The sequence below is a fragment of the Dioscorea cayenensis genome, chromosome 19 (genome assembly GCF_009730915.1).
Source record: "Dioscorea cayenensis subsp. rotundata cultivar TDr96_F1 chromosome 19, TDr96_F1_v2_PseudoChromosome.rev07_lg8_w22 25.fasta, whole genome shotgun sequence".
In the NCBI taxonomy this organism is placed as follows: domain Eukaryota; kingdom Viridiplantae; phylum Streptophyta; class Magnoliopsida; order Dioscoreales; family Dioscoreaceae; genus Dioscorea; species Dioscorea cayenensis.
The window spans coordinates 14,467,680-14,485,871 of record NC_052489.1 but is presented as its reverse complement, the minus strand read 5'-3'; the positions used below and the strand labels follow the sequence as shown (position 1 = coordinate 14,485,871).

General features: G+C 37.8%; 1 non-coding gene across 1 annotated transcript; it reads right to left on the bottom strand.

The window, feature by feature from the left end:
• Positions 1 to 2,286: 2,286 nt before the first annotated feature.
• Positions 2,287 to 2,392, bottom strand: LOC120250923. The gene has a single exon (XR_005533252.1). It is a non-coding gene; the product is annotated as a small nucleolar RNA R71 (small nucleolar RNA).
• Positions 2,393 to 18,192: the final 15,800 nt, after the last annotated feature.

Below are 18,192 nucleotides of genomic sequence, written 5' to 3'. Positions count from 1 at the left end.
CTAAACCCAAAAACATAAAAGCTTTTTGTATTCAGCATCAGAGAAGGAAGAAAGCTCAAGAATCACAACCCTTAATCATGGATGACAATAATAGAACCTTAAGGTACTTTACCACACCAAATCCAAATGAGTTGCATTTAAGTATTACAAGACCCACCATGGAGGGAAATAATTTTGAATTGATGCTATCCCTAGTCTCCATGGTTCAATAGAATCAATTTGGAGGATCACCATTAGAAGACCCAACTCTTCACCTTTTGATAAGTACTTGTGCAAAAGTAATATGAAGTATTCTTTTCTTACATTGAGCATCACTTTAATCAGATTTTATCGCTTATGCATGTGTATTTGTGTTCTTTTATGCATTTAGGGTTGTGGAGATAATTTTGGAAGAAAAGGAAGCAAAAGTAGATCGTGGATGTGAAAATTGATGAAGTTCTTGGATTGAACAAAGGTGAAGACACAAGTTGCACTCAAAGACATATGGGTGTGTGCCAACCTCCATTGTGCTCAATAGAATATACAAAGTGGAGGGGCACAAAGGCAATCACACTCATTTTGTTCCGACTTGTGCAATACTAGCAAAGGCTTCATCAAAGTGGTTTCATTAAAGATGTGACGCGATCTACCGTATGAATGTGTACCCATTCATGTGGCCTCGATGAAAAGAGTGGAATCGGGAGTATTTTGACAAAGTATTGTAGCAATTTACTGAAGCAAAATCAATGTAGCAATTACCTTTCATCGCTTGCAAAAAACCGATTCCTGGAAATCCACACGGCCGTTTGGAAATTCCACACGCCCGTGTGGATGCCCGATTTCAGCCCCTATAAATATCATGTTTTGAGAGTTATTAAAGAGTCTTTTTCATATCTTTTGTTCATCTTTGGAGGCACTCAGGGCAAGGGTTTGGAGAGGCTTTGCTTAGGTTTTTAGAGTGATTTTATGGCCTTCAACATCGAGTTTCTTTGGAAGAGAGTTATTGGGGAAACTTTTGTCGGTGTCGATTCGGCGAGATATGCCCTAGGCTTGATAAGGAAACCATTGGAGAAGACGAGGTGGCTCCACAAGACCATCGATACAGACTACAAAGGGGTTTTATCTATGGATAGCATGCTTTTACTTTTGATTTCATTGTTGATTGTGTATTGCTCCATGGAGAGCTAAACCCCTAGTGGGTGCTTGGACTTGTAAACCCTAGGATGATTTTGTTTCATTGACTCATGTTTTGCTTCTTTAATTGATGTTTTAATTGAGTTTCAACCTTGAATGCTTGTTTTATTGATTTTCCCTTAGAATGACACTAGGGTTGAGAATCTTTCTTGGTAATCCTTATGGATGAGTGACACTCCATTAGGGTTAGACAAAGCAAGGTTGGAGAGGGTCAAGAGGGTGAGTCAAGAGGTAGCGGAACGTCCCCTTTCTCTTCCAATGTGATTTATCCTATCGCCATGTTCCAAGAGTTCTTTACGGTTATGATAGAGTGAAGTGCTAAGATACAAACTCCAGTGGGTCTTAGTTTCATAAGCAACAGAGTGAAGTCTTGAAGTAATCCTTAGTGCTGGGGATTAATTGTGACTAGGTGTATTTCCCCTGGACCAAAGGGTTAGATCTATACTAGGGAATAGGGTTTATCATTTAGAGTCCCTAGAGCATTATGCAAACCCGCACAGTGTGAGGTGTTGAGAGCATCCCTTTCCACCGAGGCATAGTATAACGGTTAGTCACGGTTGACCTTAGGTTTGGGACCGTGTGTCTTTGGATTTCCATGACTCATTAAACTTCAATTAAGAGGCATAATTAGTAGTATTGCACTTGAAACAATAGTCCTAGGGTGAGCAATGTCCAGGTACCCCATTTTCTTATCGATTGCCTCTCCATATCCCTATTGCGCTTCTTTTCTTTCTTTACTTTTATTAGCATTGATATTGTTCACATAACTCCTCAATTGGTTTCACTAAAGTTAAATAACAATTCTTGTATTCCCGCACACTATTCCCTGTGGATACGACTGCCCACTCACCAGGGTATCTTATTACTTCAACAACTCGTGCACTTACGGTACACACACGCAAGGAGTGTGTCGCCTTTCCATATTTTTGGCATATTGCAACACCCTAAAGCTCAATGGAGTTTCTCCTGATGCTATCAAGTTGAGGCTTTTCCTTTTTCTTTGAAAGACAAAGGTAGATCAGGTTGCATTCACTTCTGATAAATTCAATCACAAAGCGGGACCAACTTTCTCAAGCTTTTCTTGCTAGATACATCCCGCTAGCCAAGACTGCACAACTCAGAAACCAAATTACAAGCTTTGCTAAAAAAAAGGAGAATATTTATATGATGCCTACGCTTGATTCAAAGAGTTGTTACAATTGTGTCCACACCACGGACTTGCAAAATGGTTGTTTGTTCAAAGTTTTTACAATGGTTTGATGATAAGTGTTTGTGTATTAGTAATAAGAAGTATTCTTTTCTTATAATGAGCATTACTTTTCTCAGATTTTATCGCTAATACATGTGTATTTGTGTTCTTTTGTGCATATAGGATTGTGGAGATGAGTATAGAAGAAAGAAGCCAAACTAGATCGTGGAGGCACTTTGTTGATGAAATCTTGGAGTGAACAAATGCAAAAACACAAGTTGTGATCTAAGACACGGGAGTATGTGCCAACCTCCATTATTATCAAGCTAATACATGTTTTGGAGGGGCACAAAGGTAGTAATATTCGCGTGTTCCAACTTGTTCAAAGCTACAACATGAATATGTGCCTATTCATGTGGCCTTGATAAAGAGTGTGGATTCGGGAGCATTTGGGCGGAGTACTGTAGAAAATTATTGTAGTAGTTACTATTCACAGGCAGCAGAAAACTTAATTTCCAGAAATTCACATGGGCGTGTGGATATTCCACACGCTCGTGTGGATGCCCAATTCTAGCCTATTTAAAGCCGTGACTTCAGTCGATTTGAGGATTCTTCTTTCCATCCTTTCTTCATCTTTTCCCCATCTTTGGAGGTGCCCGCGGCTAGGGTTTAGAGAGGCTTTGGCAAGGATTTTAGAGTGGTTCTACGTCCTTCAACACCGTGTTCCTTCAGAAGAGAGTTATTGGGTGAGCGTTCATCTGCATCGATTCGGCGAGATGTCCCCTATGATTGACAAGGGAACCTTTGAAGAAGACGAAGCTACTCCACAAGACCATCGACACAAACACCAAGGAGGTTTTATACATGGATTGCATATCTTTACTTTTGATTTCATTATTGATTGTATTGTGCTCCATGGAGAGCTAAACCTCTAGAGGGTACTTGGACTTGTAAACCCTAGGATGTTATTGTTTCATTGACCTTTTATTATGCTTTCTTTAATTGATGCCTTTAATTAAGTTCCAATCTTGAATGCTTGTTGAATTGATTTTCCCTTAGAGTGACACTAGGGTTGAGAATCCATCTTAGTAACCTTTGTGGATGAATGACACACCATGAGAGTTAGACAATACTAGATTTGAGAGGGTTGAGAGGGTGAGTCAAGAGGTAGCGGAATGTCTCATTTCACCTCCAGTGTAATTTATCCTACATCGATGTCTAAGGGTTCTTTCCGGTCACAATAGAGTGAAGTGCTAAGAGACAAACTCTGCTGGGGCTTAGTTGCGTGAGCAACATAGTAAAGCATTGAAGTAATCCTTAGTATCTAGGGCTTAATTTTGACTAGGGGTCTTTCGCCTGGACCAAAGGGTAAGACCTATATTAGGGAATAGGGTTTATCACTTGGAGTCCTTAGAGCTTTATGCAACTTTGCACAGTGTGAGGTGTTGAGACTGAGTGATTTCTCCACCGGGGCATATTGTAGAGTTAGTTACAGTTGACCTTAGGTTTGGGTCCATGTATTTTAGGATTTCCACGACTCATGAACTATTAGTTAGGAGACATAATTATTAATCTTGCACTGGAAGCAATTGTCCTATGGGAAGCAATGTCCGGGTGCCCCACTTTCTATCGATTGCCTTTCCTCTCATTTTTTATAGCATTTCTCTTTCGTCTTCTTTCTTTATTTCCATTTTCATTGACTTTGTTCACACTATTATCAATTCATCTTCATTCTAGTTAAATAGCAATCTTGGTGTTTCAGATCACTATTCCCTATGGATACGACCACCCACTCACCACGGTATTATTACTTTGACAAACCAGGGCACTTGCGGTTTACACGCAAAAGGGCGTTGTCATCTGACATATAATACAAGAATATCGATGGATGTTTGATAAGTGCTAAACTGATCATATTTTCTATATCATTTATACTACATTTAGCATGAAATTGTACTTGTTTAGCATCTCATTAGTACGAAATTTCATTCTTTTGTTCACAATGACCTTTATTACTGTTTTAGGTAGAATGAAGAAAACTCGAGGATGTTATGAAGCAAAATGAAGCAAGTTGCTGAATAAAGGCTGCACCATGACTCACAACGGGTGTTTTGGTAACATACAATGCCGGTTGAATATTCTTACTACTACCATGGTCAAGCCATGGTAGTATGAGCTCACTAGTACCACAAAAAGAAGCTATAACGGCCTCACGATGGTCATTGTGAAGTCCATAATGGCTATTGTCAAGATACATAACTCCCAAACAGCGTGCCATGACGCTACTTAGAGCCCAAGTAACAACTTACTCATAACATGCATCACAATGCCCGTGGTGAGGCCATGCCGGAGCCTATTACTATAAATACCCCAGTATTATCTATATTCAGGGAAACTCTTTATCGAATAACCTGGGGTGGCCAGATTTCTGGAGATTTGAGTGACAGGAGACGGAGCTTCTTCCATATTCCAATAGATTCCGGCAGATTTGTGAAGAATGCGTCAATGAGCATCATCGGAGAAGATCGTGCATGACAGGTATTTTAAAAGATCATCATCAGAGAAAAGTGAGTTACACATGTCATCCGAACAATCTTGGGATCCTCTAATCCCAAACCATCAGAGAACTATTAGATGGAGTTAGTCTAGAAATACATTAAAAGTTTATTTATTTTTTTATTTGGTCTTGTGGTTCTCTTATGCTTTGATGCTTTGCCTGTTATGATCCATAAGAACCTAATTCGAGGATAATTGTATATCTAGCTCTCTCAGTTATTATTTATGAATCTTGATTGATTAATACAAATTGTTCTAGTTTGCATAATTATTGCATGTTCTTAATTGATTGTTACATGTTGTTGTTGATGAGGAAGATATGCCCCCATGTTAATGACACCCATGCCATGATAGATCTATGCATGTTTTAAGAGGTTAGGCATAGCTAAGTTTCCAAATTAGGGATTGATTGTCCCTTAGGCTTAGGGTCTGATTGGTACCTTCTCATGGGATTCCCGTACTTGAGGTAAACCTAGGAGGCTGGGGTGGAAGAGACTCCATCTTAAGTTCCTAGTGGTTTAGACCTAGTCGTCATGGCTTGTTGGGGATAGTAGGCCTTTGAATTTCCTTGGTTCGAACCTAGAATACGATTGACACTTAACGCTATCATAATTAATAATAAAGATACTTATAGTACATACTCCCAATTCTTTCTAATTGTGCTTAACATCATCTCTAATTGTATTATTTAATAGTGTTGTACAAGTAAACTAAAGAAAGAGCATAAATGATCAAGCTGTTAACTAAGTGAAAAGAATGTAATAGGAGCCTCTCACCGTTCCTTGGGAAATATGACCCTCATGTTCACCCACAAGGTATTACTTGATGATCCGTACACTGGTGGTATAACAGAACAATTGTAGTATGAAGTACATACGTGCATGCTCATATATTTGCATAATTTACACACCCATAACCCATCCATCCAGTTTTTAGCACCGTTACTAGGGACATAGTTGAGAGATTCTTGGATAACTTATCCTTAGTGTTTTAGCCATTTAATCTTTTTGTATTTATTTAGTCAATTTAGTTTATCATGTGTGTCTATCATAGCTACATAATACTGTGAACAGTTTTCTATTCATGGAAGGTATGAAGGGTCAGTTTGAGAAGGTACGAGCCTTGCTTGATCAGTGGATTGAACACCATGTAATGCTGAAGTCTTATGTTCAATGCATCAATGCAGTTGAGTCTGACCCTACATCCGACATCTGCTTTGGGCAGCATGAAAAGATAGCTTGCCAGGAAACATTCGATTAGTTCATATAAACAGAGGGATCAGAAGAAAAATAGTGAGAAATGCTATAGAAGACTCTTTTTGAATTTACAATTTACAAATGAAAGACATCAACAAAGAGGAAACCAAGGTATATGAGTTAGATAATGATGTTAATGATGATCAGGCTCCTAAGGAAGATGAGAACATCACCAGAGTTACGTTGAACATTGATTATCAACTCAAACCATCTATTGAGGAGCCACTAAACCTAGAATTAAAGATATTACCAGATTACTTGGAGTATACCTTTTTAGAAGAAGAATCATGACTCCCAGTGATCATTGTGGTAGGGTTGGCTAAGGAACAAAAGAAATAGCTATTGGAGGTTTTACGAAAGCATATGAGAGCCATTGTTTGGAAAATATTGGACATCATTGGAATTCGCCCAACCTTTTACACCCGCAAGATCTTAATGGAAGATGATCATCAACCCTCTGTCCTACCCCAATGACGACTGAATCGAAATATGAAGGAAGTAGTGAAGACAGTGGTAATGAAACTTTTGGATGCAGTTATTATTTATCCGATTTCAGACAGCGTATGGGTGAGTCCAGTACAAGTGGTACCAAAGAAAGGGGGGATAACAGTGATTACCATTGAGAAGAACGAGTTCATACCCACTAGAACAGTTGTAGGATGATGATATAAATCAATTATAGGAAATTGAATGACGCCACCAGAAAGAACCACTTTTTGTTACTATTCATAGACCAGATGCTAGAAAGGTTAGCAAGGCACTCACATTATTTCTTTCCAAATGGATTTTCAGTATATTTTAAAATTCCCATAACATCGGAAGACCAAGTATTCTTTGTAAAGGAATAATCATGCTACCTGGCATTTGATTGTTTCCACATACTACTAAAGCTCCATACTTAGTTGCTTGAGATAAAGCACTTATTATGTATTCTATTTTTATCGGTTTTATTTGCTTGAGAATAAGCAAATGATTAAGTGTGGGGATATTTGATAAGTGCTAAAGTGATCATATTTTCTATATCATTTACACTACATTTAGCATGAAATTGTACTTGTTTAGCATCTCATTAGTACGTACAAAATTTCTTTCTTTTGTTCATAATGACCTTTATTTCTATTTTAGTTAGAAAGAAGAGAATTCAAGGATGTTTTGAAGCAAAATGAAGTAAGTTACTGAATCAAGGTTGTACCACAACTCACAACTGGTATTATGGCAACTCACAACGACCGTTACCTACATTTACTACTATCATGATCAAGTTGTGGCAGCATGAGCTCACTAGTAGCAACATAAAAGCCATAATGGCCCCACAATGACCATTGTGAAGTCCATAACGACCGTTGTCAAGATACATAATGCCCAAAGACCGTTCTAGGATGCGACTTGGCGCCCAAGCAACAACTTACTAACAATGGGCATCACAACGCCCGTGGTGAGGCCGTGGTGGAGTCGATTTATAAATACTCCAGTATTCTCTAAATTAGGGGAGACTCTTTTGCCGAATAACCTAGGACGACTAGATTTTTAATGATATGAGGGGCGGAAGATATTACTTCTTCCATATTCCAATAGATTCTAGTGGATTTCTAAAGAGTATGTCAACAAGAATCATCGGAGAAGATCACGCATGACAGGCATCTTCAAAAATCATCATCAGAGGGACGTGAGTGACTCACATCATCCGGATAATCTTGGGATCCTCTAATCCCCAAACTTCGGAGAACTATTGGAGGGAGTTAGTCTAGGAATACATGAAAAGCTTATTTATTCTTTATTTGGTCTTGTGGTTCTCTTGTGCTTTGATACTTTCTTGTTATGATCCATAATAACCTAACTCAAGGGGAATTGTATATCTGGGTCCCTTGGTTATTATTTATGAATCTTGATTGATTAATATAAATTGTTCTAATTTTTGTAATCATTGCATGTTCTTAATTTATTAGTACATGTTGATGTGGATGAGGAGGATATACCCCCATGTTGATGACGGCCATGTCATGATAGATCTATGGATGTCCTAAGAGGTTAGGCATACCTAGGTTTCTGGATTAGGGATTGATTGTCCCTTATGCGTAGGGTCTGATTGGTCTCTTTTCATGGGATTCCCACACTTAAGGCAAACCTAGGAGGCTGGGGTTGAAGAGATTCCATCTTAAGTTCTTAGTGGTTTAGACCTAGTTGCCATGGCTTGTTGGGCGTAGTAGGCCTTTAAATTCCCCCAGTTCGAACCTAGAACATGATTGACACTTAACGCCTATCAGAATTAATAATCAAGATACTTATAATACATACACCCAACTCTTTCTAAGTGTGCTTAACATCGTCTCCAATTGTATTGTTTAATAGTGTACAAGTAAAGTAAAGAATGGACATAAACGATTAGGGTATTAATTAAGTAAAGAGGAAGTAATAGGAGCCTTTCGCCGTTCTTTAGAAAATACGACCCTTGTGTTCACCCACAAGGTATTACTTGATGACCCATATACTTGGGTATAAAGGACCAATTGTAGTATTATTTGCATACTTGGATGCTCATATATTTTCATAATTTATACACCCATAACCCGTCAGTCAATGTTGCAGTAGGAGTAGCACTGATGAATAAGAAGATAAATGAGGCCTATGATTTATTGGAGAACATGGCCTTGAACCATTACGAATGATCTAATAAAAGAGGAAGAACTTAGAAGAAGATCGCAGGAAAATATGATGCCTTGGACATCATAATAGCTAAGGTGAATACCTTATCTTAAAAATTTGACAAGATGAATGTAATTACAGTAGGATTCTCTAATATTTCTAGTAAGATCTGTGGATGTGTGGGCCATTCAACTACAGAATTTCAATTGGTAAACTTTCCTTGAGACCCAACAATGAAGCAGGTTAGTTTCATCAACAACTTCAATCAAAAGATACAGAACACTCCCTTCTCCAACACTTATAAACCTTTCTGGTGCAACCATCCAAATAGTTTCTACAAAAATCTACATAATCAAATAATACTAAGCAACTTCAAGCAATCCCCTAGATATCAATCAAGGCCCTCTCTCCCTCTACAAGTTCAGAAGATGAATTTAGAGTTTTTATTTGAGAACTTCATTATAAATAGAAGTAAATAGAATCAGATCATGAGTGAACAAATCCAATAGTTGTCCTCTAATGTAGAATCTTTAGCCACCCACAATAAGATATTGGAAACCCAGATTGATCAACAAGCAAGTTTTTCATCAAGACCACCAATTATATTCCTAAGTAAACCAGAAGTTAACCTGATGAGCAATGCAATGTTGTGATCCTGAGGAGCGCCTCACAGTTGGAAGATCCAAAATTGAGGAAAGATATCAATAAAGATATTGAAACAGAGGTAATAGAAAAAGCTAAATCACCATTTGTTGAAATTGAACACAAAGATAAGGTTAAAGACAATGAAAAGGAAGAACCCAAGTATATCACACCAAAGGCTTATATGCCACCTATTCCTTTCCCTTAATGACTAGCTAAGCCCAAACTCGATAGAAGATTTGCGAAGTTTCTAGAAGTTCTAAAAAAACTATACATCAATATACCCTTCATAAAAGCTTTGCCGCAAATGCAATCATATGTTAAGTTATAAAAAGAGATATTGTCCAAAAAACAGATATTAGAGGAATATGAAATCATAGCACTGATGGAAGAATATAGTGCTATGATCCAAAAGAAATTACCTCCAAAACTCAAGGACCAAGGAAGCTTCTTCATTCCTTGTGAGATTGGTAATGCAAATTTCAAACGAGCATTATGTAATCTTGGAGCTAGCGTTAATCTCATGACCTTGTCAGTATGCTAGAAGCTAGAAATCGATGAATTGAAGCCGACTACAATCACTTCGCAATTGGCAGGCCACTTGTTAAGCATCTGATAGGTATCCTTAAGGATATACCTATTAAGTTCGGTAAGTTTTGCATTCTAGATAATTTTGTTGTGTTGCGATAAAGGAGAATTATCAAATTCCCACCATTTTTTGCCATTCTCAGCTACTACAGGTACCATCATCGATGTTAATCATGGAAAACTATCTTTCAATGTTCGTAACGAAACAATTGAATTTGATTTGTCTAACCATACTAAACAATCTTTTGTTGACAATTCATGTTGCAGGATCGACATGCTACATTGAACTAAGAGACAAGAAATGCTAAAGCATTGTTTTAGTAATGACATTGGTGAACATGAAAGATCATTTGAAGCAGAAATATACCATCAATCTCAAAATGCTAAGATTGAAAAGTTGAGGTCAGATTCCATGCCCAACATTCTGAAGGAAAAGAAAGCTTCACAAGTAAAACACAAACCTCTTCCTTCAAGGCTCAGTGGATGGGTAAGTCTGATCAATGTAACTCCTAAACTTTAAATTCATGAGCTTGATGAGTTAAAACTAAATTTTTATGACAATGGAAACATTTACAAAGAGCACACTAATTGTTGCCACAATAAGAAAATTTATTGCAGAAAATTTCACAAAGGAGATTTAATGTTATTTTCAATTCCGAGTTGAAACTTTTTCCATACAAGCTTAAGTCCAAGTGGTTAGGTCCATTCCAAGTGCTCAAAGATTTTCCTTATCACACTGTTGAAGTATGGAGTGAAACTACAAGTTCCTTCAAAGTGCATGCACCAAGGGTGAAGCATTACAATGTTGATATATCGAATGAGAAGGAGGTGACCTATACCCTTTCTCAAACTTTTTCAGTCTCCACTTAACACACGAAAAGGGGTCAAGCTTACAAACTTAAATAAGTGCTTTTTGGGAGGCAACCCAAGCTTTATCTCTCTATATTTATTATTTTATTTTTATTTTTTTAGGTTTTAAATATCTACTTAGAAAGTTTAAGTTTTTCGCTCATGTCAATACAAGAAAGAGGACTTATAGCGTTGAAAAAATCTGCTGCTATAGGTCCCATTTTAGCCTCAATACCCCTATAGCGGCGAATAGCCAATTAGCCACTAAATCCTTGGCCGCTATATCTTTTTTGCAACAAATGTACACTTTTGCCGATATTCCATCTATTAGGATTGGAGCTACACAATGATCTATAGTAGAGGAAAATTTTGACGCTATGAATTTTATAGTAGCTGAATATTTCGGCCACTATAAATCCTGTAGATTTGTTTAGTATCCCTATAGGGGAAGACTTTTTTGCCGCAATAGACTTAAATTGAGTAGATGCTTTAATAACTAATCAACTATGTTTCCAATATAGACAAACAAATATATATATATATATATATTTGAGACAACATTAATATTTTAATGAAAGATAAATAAAATAAACTACAAACACACACAAATAGACATTTAGATAATGTCTTATTATTTATTTTGTGTATCGGTACAAGAATACATCATTATTGTCCTCCATTAGTTCTGTGTGATGGAGATAATAGCAACACCCTTGTTATTCATAAATAGATTGATAGGCATATAGATAGAGCTAGTTGTCTCCACAATTTAAAAAGTGATAGCTGACAATCAGATGACCTTGAGCATAACCACTACCATCAGTGTCAATCTACTGAAACACACACTAATCTAAGTCCATGCCTCCATTAGCACACTGGTCCACTATTCTCACTATTACTTGAGCATTAGTTTTACTATAGTCACCTTAATCAACAACAAAAGAATTCAATGTCATCTCTACAATATTTATAATCATTACAACAGAGATTATTAGAGTGTGTATATATATGTACTTACTAACAAACACTTGTCACAAGTAGCATATCCTGTAGACTCTACAGGGCCACAAAAAGTAGTCCATCCATATTTCTACCTCCAAGTAAGAGACTTGTTAGCAACCCGTGTTGCACAATATGCACTAACTGCATTCAAATCCCAGTTGTTCAATGATGGATTGTAGTAGTGGTATGTGGCTCTCAAATTGCTTGCTGTTGTACTCTCACACCATTGCTCAGCAACCCAAACACCATAACCATCACCATCATTGAAACAACTACCATCTTCTTAGTAATCTCTATTGTTGTGGGTTAAACTCTAACCAAGTGAAAAGATCCACCATTAGCTTCGATGATATCGAAAGCATCATTTATTAAAAACTAATCAAACAAATATCCAGTAAGAGACACCTGTTAATACAGAAGGAAGATGATTACTCTAGAGGAATAAAGCCATAGCGTAGCCATTTTTTAGTTCTTAGTAACAGGAATAAAGATGTACAAAATTTAGGAAATTGAAAACCTCACCAATCTGTTATATTTCTTCTGGAAAGATATACAAAATTTAGGAAATCGAAGGCCTCATCAATGTGAAACCATCTCCAGGAGAAGGAAGTGTGAGAATAGGTGATGACATCAAACGATGCTTTAACTCCTAGAAAACCTCGTAAGTCTTGTCAATGGTGCTGCCAAAACTGAGAATCCTTCACAAATCTTCTATAGTAACCAGCCAGTCCCAAAAAGCTACGAATTTCTGTCACACTTGTTGGCCTTTTCCAATCTACAACTACTTCAATTTTGGTAGTATCTACAGAGATGCCATCTTTGGTTATGACATGGCCAAGGAAAGCAACTCGATCAAGCCAAAATTCACACTTGGAGAATTTAGCAAAAAGTTTCCTCTCTTTGAGAGTCAATAACACGATCCTCAAATGATATTCATGCTCTCGTTGATAAACACAACAATGAATTTATCCAGGAAGGGCTTGAAGGTCATATTCATCAAATCCATGAAAGGGGCTAGTGCATTAGTCAACCCGAAAGTCAATACTAGGAATTCCTAATGACCATAATGATTTTGAAACACAGTTGTTGGCACATCCTGTTGCTTGATCTTCAGTTTGTGGTATCCCATTCTGAGATCGATCTTCGAGAAAACTTGCGAACCTTGTAATTGATCAAATAGATCATCAATCCGTGGTAATGGATATCTATTCTTCACAGTTACCTTATTTAGCTCCCATTAGTCGATGCATAATCTCAAGCTACGATCTTTCTTTTTCACAAAAAGCACAGGAGCTCCCCATAGAGAAACACTCAGATGGATGAAACCTTTATTGAGAAGTTCTTCAAGCAACTTCTTCAATTCAATTAACTCAATAGGGGCCATCCTATAAGGGGCCTTAGAGATGTGGTTAGTGTCTGGGACTAGGTTAATATAGAAATCTATCTCCTTGTCCGAAAGCAACCACGGAAGATCTTCAAGAAAAACATCTAGAAATTCCCTCACCACTAGAATACCTTCAAGTGCTTGACTTCCATTTTTTACTTCCACTACGGTGGCAAGAACTCTTGAGCATCCAGTCAAAAGTAAGTTCTTAGCTTGCAGGGTAGAAATTACTTGAGCTGGTGATACTGAATCACTCCCAAGAAAGGAGAATTCTATTTCTCCAGTGATTCTAAAGTCAACTCTTTTCCCATGGCAATCGACCACTACATGGGTGAATGATAATAAGTCCATCCCATAATAACAGCGAAGTCTTTCATGCTCATAACATGGAGATCTACTAATAATACATGGTCATCAATTACCATAGTACAGTTTACACAAACTCTATTAATTATTAAAGCATCACAAACATGCATAGCAACACTCAAATTATAATTTAAAACAACAGTAGACAAAGCATGCTTCTGAACAAATGCAGAAGAAATAAAGGAATATGTAGCTCCAAAATTGAACAAAACACAGGAATAAGCTAAAAATACTGGTAAGGTACCTGACACCACAACATTAGAGGCATAAGCATCCTCCTGAGTCAATGCATAAACTTGCCCTTGAGTCTTAGGTATGCCCGCCTTCTAATGGGTTGAGGAGGACGGCTGCCCACTAACAGCCTTTCCTGCACGCTATTCCGGAGGAGCCTGAGGTTTCCATGCTGGTACGACCCTGACACTCTGCCCACTAAAAGTTTGTTGAGGCTTAGAAGATAGTTTTGTACACTCTGCAATGCAGTGACCTTGACTACCACATCTAAAATGAGCCCGAGAAGTCTGTCTACAATATGTAGCCATATGAGCTCCACCACAAGTGGCACAACCTCGCTGGTTAGCACAGGGAGGAGGGATAGGGGTAATTTCCGAGGTCATTGCCCTTGTTCCTATCTCTAGCCCAAGTAGATTGGGTACTTTGGTTGTCAAAATTCCCGCTTCTCATTTTTTGGAAGCTTTTCTTCTTTTCTTGAGTATCCTTCCCGATAGAATCTAGGGACTTAAATACAGAGGTGCTAGCCCCCTGTGAATGTGAGGGGCAGCCCCTCCTCAAATTGATTTGCTCGGCTCTGATTGTCCTCCTCTAGTTTCAAAGCATACTTGGATAACTTATCAATCTCCACTTCGTATTTGTCTACTGATCTATTCCCCTTGGTCAACAGGATGAATTGTCGCTCTAGTTGCCTCTGCTTGTCCCTGGTAAAGTACTTCCCGAAGAGCACCTTCCTCAATTCTTCCCATAATTTAAACTCCTTTCCCTGCCGGATCTTAATTTCCCATTATACTAGTCATTCACAGGTCCTTAAATCATGTAGATACCGAACCTGAGCTTCTCCTCTAAAATACGGTTCATTATAGTAAAAGCTTTCTCCATTTTTGCCACCCATTGATCTACCTCATCTGGATTGGTGGTTCCCTCAAATAAAGGGGGTTATTCCTAAATTCCATAATTATCTTCTGTTTGGGTTCCTTAGTGGGAGGAGGAGGAAGAGGCAATGTTGATTGTTGAGATAGATGTTGCTCTCCCACCAACCCCACTACTCGCAATAACTCCAGCGTTACCCCCTAACTATTGCCAGAATCTGTCAGTCTACACTTTGGGTTCCTAAGCAGCTGATGGTTGACCAAGTAAATCATTCATGCTCTGCTAGCTGCTCTGTGAGGCATTCTGCAAAAACCCCAATCTTATTAGAAACTTAGGTACGAGGACATCAAAGGTTTATTGAAAGCAGGTTTAAAACCAAGTAGAACCATTATTCTAATACTTCAAGTGCTTAACCATAGTCTAAACAGGTATCCCTGGGAAGATATTAAGAACACCACACAAAAGGAACATGACAGTGGAAAAGTGGATGATCAAAGCAAACACTTAAGTACTACAAGTCTTAGAGAATAACAACAAAACATACAAGGAGAAGGATTTAGCAATCTAACACCACAGGGTTAAACTGAGATAGGGAAAAAGATGTCTCAAATTACTAGCAGCTTCCACAACTCTCCTAGGCCGAACTCTCATCGTGAATTATGGTGAGGAAGCAGGAGGAGTGACTGGATCCTCCACCAAAATCCTCCTAGCCATTTTCATAGCCCTTTGTTTTTCCCGTTCTTCCATACGTATATGATACTCATGACCTTTCACCATTCTTAGTGATAACATAGCTAGGTTAGTATTATCTGGGATGGGATCTTCAAGATGAAGATGGCAGAGTATTACTAATAAATAGTCATATGCAAAAGTTGTTTCTTTAGAAAGCCCGTTGTTCAACATCCACCTTCAAATGTCCCACTGCATTATGTGAATATTGGTCCCTTTATACAACTCTCTCATGGTTCTTGCTATTAGTGAGCTAAAATCTCGGGTGTTCATGCTTATCACCATAAAAGATGATGGCATGAGAGGGTGAACTATTGCTCCACTAGATGGTTCATAGCCATCCAACTACCTCAGTCACTTTATCTCCACTTTCTTCTCTTTTCGAGTAAGTTGCTCAACTGCTTCCTTATCATATCTGAAGGCTGGCTGCCCATGGCCCTGCTTATGTCCTGAATTCATCTTCTTCCTAACAAAACATAAGAATCAATACACAAAGAACAATAAGCAATATTAGACTAAACTTATCCTCTACCAAAGATCATCAATCATTCTAAGAATTTTCACACTGAAGACTTTATCTAAACTGCTAGGATTATTAGACAGGAGGTTTATCTAATTTTTTCTTTGATACCACTTAGATTTGTCATGCCCTAAACCAAGTCTGGCCGGACCCTATGTGCGAACAAATGGCCGCAGATGCATAGGGCGGGAGCCCAATCAATCTGCAAGGCATCAAAACCTAACACAGAGCGAAGATAGAAGATAAACTGACAAGAATACTTAATATAAGTACACCTAAAGGGTTCAAATATAGAGCAAGTTAAAATACAGAATGACCCACAAAGAGGTTATTAAATAACCATACAACTGATAAACATATATAAAACACAACTCCAAAGGAAAGCGTTTACTGGAATCTTTCTAAGAACCCTGGGTCTACTGCGCCTAATCTGAAAAGGATTTTAAAATAAATCCATGATCTCACTAGCCCAGTAAGTAAACTAAGTATAAACTGAAAATAAAAATTCAAACCTAAAACTTGCACAAAAATAATAACAAAAAATAGTGTGGTAAAAAAACAAAAGGCTAGACAAAAAGCAACAGATTTTTGAGTATGCCTCCAAAATTCACTATAGATGCCAGATGTCATTTTTATACTCTTATGGGTTTTGCTTGTAACTTTCTTATTATTGCCCATGTTAAATTAGTTCTATCATTTGAGTTTCGTCTGAGAGAAGGTTTTAGAATAATGAATTCTCTTTGGATTTAATGATTATTTGCTTGAGGATAAGCAAAGATTCAAATAGCCCAAGGGTTTCGTGATCGAGGCTGATTCTCATAATGTGTGTAAGCTTAATAGGTCTATTTAAAGACTTAAGCAAGATATCATTCTTGCTATTATATGTAAATGATATTTTGCTCATAGGATATGATATAGGCATGTTGACTTCGGTTAATGCTTGGCTCTCAAGCACATTCTCTGTGAAAGACTTGGGGAGAAGCCACATATATCCTTGGAATTTACATCTATAGGGATAGAGTGAATAGGAAGATGGGGCTTTCTCAAGCCCTTTACTTAGAGAAAGTCTTGAAGAGATTCGAGATGGAAAACTCTAAGAGAGGGCTTCTATCTGTGGGTGGGATGGAAAATTTGAAGAGAGGACCTCTACCTGTGAGGCATGGAATCCATCTCTCCAAATCCATGAGCCCTCAGGATGAGGAGGATAGAAATGAGATGAGTATGGTACCCGATACCTCAATGGTTGGTAGTCTGATGTATGTCATGTTGCGTACTAGATTGGACATTATGTACACTGTCAGCGACATGAGTCGCTTCTAGGCTAACCAAAGAAAGGAGCATTGAATGGTTGTGAAGTATATTCTAAAGTACTTGACAAAGACTAAAGATATGCTTCTGATATATGGAAATGGAGAGTTGAGAGTGGATGATTACACAGATTATGACTTTCAATCTAATTCTAACGACCGATAATCCACTTCATGGTTTATATTTGCTCTCAATGGTGGAGCAGTGAGCTAGAAGAGTTGTAAGACATGTACAATTATAAATTCCACCACCGAGGCTGAATATGTGGTTGCTTTGGAGGTTATAAAGAAGGTTGTTTGGATTAAGAAGTTCTTCACAGAACTTTAAGTGGTTCCAAATGTGGAGTTCCTATTATTTTTTTATTATGGCAACAATGGAGCTATAGCACAGGCTAAAGAACCAAGGTCTCAAAGAAAATTCAAACATATCGATCTACAATACCACATCATTTGAGAGATCATTGGAAGAGACAATATAGGCATGTATAAAATAGCCTCAACACATAACTTAGCTGACCCAATCATGCTGACACTATCACATGCTATGCTAGGTTGACATCTTAAGAAGATGGGCGTAAGATACCATGATGGTTGGCATTGAGTACAAGTATAAGATTCTTAGGATTATACCCTCAAATGCCAATGAGGATATTTATATTAGGGCATTTAGTTTGTATTATATATTATCATTAATAATAAGCATTTATGTTGCCGTTCATATAAATATTGTGATTTTAATTGGAGTCATTGGTGGCGTTAGTTGTGAAACTATCCTATGTTCCATCAAGAACAAGTTAAACTCAGTATCCACCATGATTCGATCATGGAGTGTCTTTATATGATAACTAGTTTGATTTTCCGATAAAGCCTTGTATTCTCAAAACTTG